The sequence below is a fragment of the Akebia trifoliata genome, unplaced genomic scaffold, assembly GCF_017979445.1.
Source record: "Akebia trifoliata isolate Shusen 1 unplaced genomic scaffold, ASM1797944v1 Contig00094, whole genome shotgun sequence".
Lineage (NCBI taxonomy): Eukaryota > Viridiplantae > Streptophyta > Magnoliopsida > Ranunculales > Lardizabalaceae > Akebia > Akebia trifoliata.
Window position 1 is genome coordinate 23,129 of NW_028236845.1, and position 5,782 is coordinate 28,910.

Genomic DNA, 5,782 nt, shown 5'->3' on the forward strand with positions numbered 1-5,782 from the left:
TTCGTCAAGGCAAATGAGAATGACAATACTTCATTTTGTGGGGTGATAAAAATTACACCTGCCCCCTCTCCATCTTTTCTAGATGCGTCATCAAAGAACATTTTCCAAGTTGGAAGCACATCAACAGAGAATACCTCTTCATCAGGCAAGTCATGAGACAATTCCCATTCAACCGAAATAGGATGATCAGCAAGAAAGTTGACTAATACTTGCCCTTTTACAACCTTTTGAGGGATGTAAATGATTTTGAATTCTGATAAGAAAAGGGCCCATTTAGCTAGTCTTCCCGACAAGACTGGCCTTGTCATGATGTACTTGAGTGGATCAACTCGTGCACTGAGTCGGATTGTGTACGATAACATGTAATACCAGAGTTTCTTTGTGGCAAAGATGAGCGCTAAACATGTCTTCTCGATGGGTGATGTAGACACCTCATTTTTGCATCCGCCTAATTAATCAAGTCGTCAACCCGATCGCAAAGGTTCCCAATGATGGATGTCTATTCCAATGCTTTATTTTGTTACCAGATATGTTTCAGAAATCCGGATGAGGTATCTCGTACTGACAAAACTTAGAAACCACGCTACGCTAGGAAAATACGACCCCAGAAACATAGAAATCATCATCTTGCAAACCAAAAAGAAGCTTCACGATAAAAATCACTAAAAATGATTAAATTACCAAAATACCCCTAACCTCAAAACAACCTTAGAGCCTACATTACGCTTAGGAAAATCCGTTCAAACACATAAAACAACAAATCGAAACCAAGTAAACCACTTCGCCAATTTTCACAAAATTTGATAAAATTACGAAAATACCCCTCATAAAGTTCACGATCATTTCATACAAAAAACTTCATAAATGACAAAAACCAACATTCCCATTGAATTTCTTACGAAAAACTGATTCCAAAACATCCTGGAACATTGAAAAACGACTTAAAACGTAAAAAATCCTCTCCGAGGGCAAAACGGTAATTTCACAATTTTCATAATTAAAAAAATTCGAAATTAATAAATAAAACATTAAATAATTAAAGTGAAACATCCATGAAATTAATTTAAAAAGTTGAACCTAAAAAATCGATTAATTGGACTCTCAGGCAAAATTGTTGAGGGTTCGTGGGATATTTCTTTAAGGACCCCTCCATTTGGGGGTCCAAAGAATTAAAGATATGATAGAAGGGGGTTCTCCAAAAATTAAAAGTAAATCAAGCAAGACTGAAGTCAAGGTATTAAAGTCAATCAAGTGAGACTGAAGTCAAAATTAAAGTCAATCAAGCAAGACTGAAGTCAAGGTACTAATCGAGTCAATCTCATAAGACTAAGGTCAAAACCCTAAATCAAAACCCTAATCTAAAACTAATCAAGTCAATCTCATAAGACTAAAGTCAAAACCCTAAAGACTAAGTCAAAACCCTAATTGAAACCCTAAAAGAAACCCTAATCAAACCCTAAATGCTTTATAAATAGGAGCCTCCACACCCTATTTTCGTATCAAAGAAGAAACCCTAGAAAAAGTAGGTGAAGAAGCCTCCACAACCTCCCCAAAACCCTAATTTTGGAGTCCCAACTCCTTCCCTAACACCCCTACTCCGATTTTAGCCTAAAAAACACCCAAAAACCTTTCAAAAACACCCCAAAAATCCACCACAAATTCAAAGTATCCAGATCCAAGAAAGAGACACCTTACCTCGGAGATCAGAAATCAGATCCGGAGACAAAGCGAAGCAAGGAGTACGGTACAAGGAACTGCTTTTCAGATCTGAGGGAATAGCACCTTTGCAGATCAAAGGTAAATTTTTATTATTTTTTTAATCTAGTTTATCATTAGCGATGTAGATCTATTTGGGATAAGTAGAGACCGGCATTGGCCGGGCGGGGTTGGTGCCTAACACCTTCCAACCCCGTAACATGATCCCCGGATTCAGATTTCTATGTAGATTAGTTCTTTTTTATCCATTGTAGAGTCATTTATGGTTCCTAGACCTAAACTAGGTGGCGACTCCCAAACCTCAAGGGTCAAAAGCGGATCCGCGCACCCCGCGGATCGAGGGCGCTTTCAGTGGCGACTCTGCTGGGGACATTGAGGATCAAGCTTGAAAAACCCCAAGTACGGGAGTATTGCTAAAATGATCTAGATTTGTTTGGTTAGTTTATTTGTTTATTTATTTGTCTTTTTTAGTTTTTTTTCTCATCATATTGCAATGTTGGATCATGTGTTTGGAACCTAAATATTCTGCTCTTGTATGTTCGTTTATTTTATTATTGTGGCTCAATCGAGGGGTATTTAAATTGATCCTAAATAATAAAAAAAATCAAGAAGTTTAAATTGAGGACGGAGTAGTGATTAGTGAATCACGTAGGTTCGTTTTTTTTATTTAAATAGAGTTTTTTTTTTGGGGGATGATGTATTCTTCAATATTTTTTTATTATTTGTTCTTTTATTTTTTGTTTGGTTTTTATTGTTATTTTTTTTAAATAGAAATTTTTTTTTTTTCATTAACAACGATAATGGGTTAAGGGAGTTGATGTCTAAAAAATGAAAGATAATCCTTTTGACATCCCTATTTGCTATTTTTTGTTAATTTTTTATTTTTTTTGTTTTTTGATGTGCTGTCTACAGCAGCATGGGGTTGGTAAAAAAAAAAATTGATTTTTTTAAAAAAAAATTTCGTTTTTTTAGGTACTGTTCACAGGAACTATTGGTTGGTGTGTAGTAAGCAAAAAACGTCATTTTATACTCCCATATCATCTTCTCAAGTTGATTGAAACAGTTGGGTTCAGCGTTTTTAACGGAAAACGAATTCCTCTCTCCCTCACTCTCTCTGTTGTGCGCCTATATTAAGAAGAGAAATCGTAGTTGAGGAAGGATACTTAGAATAGCTTGGTAAACCATCCGTGAGCATGGTCTGATTCTAGGTAGAGAGACAAAAGAATCTAAAGCCATGGATTATGGCTGTTTTAGAGTTTGTGAGCAGATTTTGAGGTGGGTCATTAACCAATTTTGTGGAGTCGAAGGGTGATGTCGAAATCTTCACACCTTGTTTGTTTTTTTTTTTTTTTCTTTTTCTCTGTCGATCCTAAACGATCCAGTTTCCCCTTGTGATTCAAGTTGAAAAAAAAAAAAGAAAAAAAACGTGATTTCTTGAAAAATCCATTGAAAATTTCAGGTTTTGAAAAATTGTAATCCATGATTTTGCTGTAAAGGCTGTGTCAATGGTTGGATTTGTGAATGAAACTTCAAAATCTATTTTTCTTTCTGAAAAAAAAGAGGGACCATTGGAAGAGACTCAATGTTTTGCTGTGCGAGGTAGTTTCGAAGTATGATTTAAAACGGATATTAGTGATCCATTTTGGTTTTCGATTTTCGAAGTCATCTGTTTTCACATTCAACGGAAGAATATAAATTGGATCCATTTGAACATGTTTCAATATGTTTTTTCAAAACTTCAGTACAGCTTCGTTAATCTGATTCAAAGCAGAAAGTGATGTTTTCTGATATGGTTAGAATATATGAAAAGTATGTTCTTGACAAAGAAGGATTCATCAGCTTCAAATTCTTGTTCGGACTATTTGTTGTTTCTTTCAAGTTTTATACTTTTGATGTTTGTTTGCACTCAACAATGTCCGAGTAAAGAAGTGCTTGTACTCGCGTGAGATTGTTCATAGTGATCTGAAGTTTGTCTCAATTAAAGATCACCAAAAGGTGAAATTTGTGGACTGCGGTGTAGCACTAAACTAGACATCAACAGGGATGATGATTGTTGAAGTATATGAATATACTCTTGGGGCAGTAACACATAAAAAGATTGTTTTTCTGTTTGTAGGTGCTGCTGAATGTGTTGGAGTGTTGCTGGCAGCAACATTAAAAGAAAAACAAAATGCAGAATGTATTGGAGTGTTGCTGACAGCAACATTAAAAGAAAAGAAAAAAAATGCTGAATGTGTTGTATGCTGGCAGCACGTTGTGTGTGTTTTAGCCACACAACAGTGAAAAAATTGAATAGAAACTCATTTTTTTTTTGGTCATACTATCATGACTCACTTAGTAAGATATTAAATCTTACTAGGTGTCATTGGTCCACGTGGAACATCAAGTTAGGAATCTTATGCCGTAGCCTTTTAGATTTCTTAGAAAAAACTCAGTTTTTTTAAATAAAAAAATAAAATAAAATATTGATCTTAATCTTCGATATTAAAAGTCTGGCTATGATCTACAAATTTGAAAATAGAAGTCCAATGCTGACAATTTATCATTTTTAAAGTTCGTAGAATTTTATCATTTATAATTGTATACTTCATCATACAATTTTGATTCTAAATTTCAATGGAATTTCTTAGCCACCCATTTTCAAAACATTGGATCTAAGTATTATTTAAATTGAATTTTATTCTTAGATCCATATTTTTTTTTATATTAAATCTAGAAGGTTACGGTATTGGATTGCCTGCATGAAAAGCCACATGGCCTAATGACCCTTAGTAAACTTTTGAAATCTTATCATATTAGTCAAGCTAGTTTGATCCTTACCAAAAGTGATCATTGATTGGACCATAAAAATATAAAAAAATTTTGATGCTAGTTTCAATGTTAGATCTGATTGAATATCTTGTGATTGCCTATCTAATATGTCGTAATCCTAATTGATATGTATCTTTGATGTGTGCATTAATCTTGATTAATGTTATGGATATTATTATGCTTGGTGATCATATATTTCTAGTATCCATATTTTAGTGGTATGACCAGGCCCATGGGCCCTTTGGTTTGGAAAAGGCCCCGGGCACACTCCACCTTGTTTTGCACACACCACATGCACGTTTACCGCTTTACTCACTTACACGTCCCATTTAGCCAACGTGGCACTAGTGCGTGGCCCGGTCTCTTCGGAGACGCGACGTCATTCATGAAACCCACAACTCCAGTCACATACCTTAGGGTATATCAAACTGGGGGCATCAATACCATCTGATCAGGTGATTCTGAGAAGTATGTTGATGCACCCAGGCTGGAGCGACCTGAGCCTTTGACCTATTGTAAGCCACACAGTCACATGTCCCGATTGCCAACGTAGTACTAGTACGTGGTCGATCCCCTCGTGGGATGCCAAACCATTTATGAAAGCTACAACTCTTGACTCGTACCCGTGGGTATAAAAAGTAATCTAAGTATATCAATTGCACTTGTTGGTCAAAACCGGTGCCTAAGCAGATCTTGCCCCGCTGTACCCTACTGTACGAGGGGGATAGACTACGTCTATTCTAGACGAGAGGTATTTAAGTGGGCCCTTGCTCAGCATTGTGCGCCACCTCTCAACTGGAGATCAAACGGGCTGTTTTTGGCTTCAGAGAAGTGAATTGAGGTTTTAGATTATCACCTATATGGTATATCAAACCAAGTCACTACGTATCGAAAGGTATATAGGTGTGCTTGGGCAAGGGTGGCCAGATAAAAATGCATTGCACGTAGTAAGCTTAGAGTCTAGAAACCTTCCCAATAGGTCACGACTCGAACTTATCGTGGGTGTTCCCGGTTTGTTTATTGAATGGAGCCTGTTGATTGATGGATATATGTGAATGATGAGATCAAGAATATATGATTGTCCTCAAGGATAAAAAATGTTGTTTTTGAAAATCAAAATGGGTGCACCTACCCAATAAAAAATCCATCTCTTGCAAATGACCCAGCCCAACTCGATCCAACAATCCTGATGGACCGGGCCATTTAAATCGAAATAAAAATCAAATTTTCAAAGAAGAAAAATAGTTTACAAAGG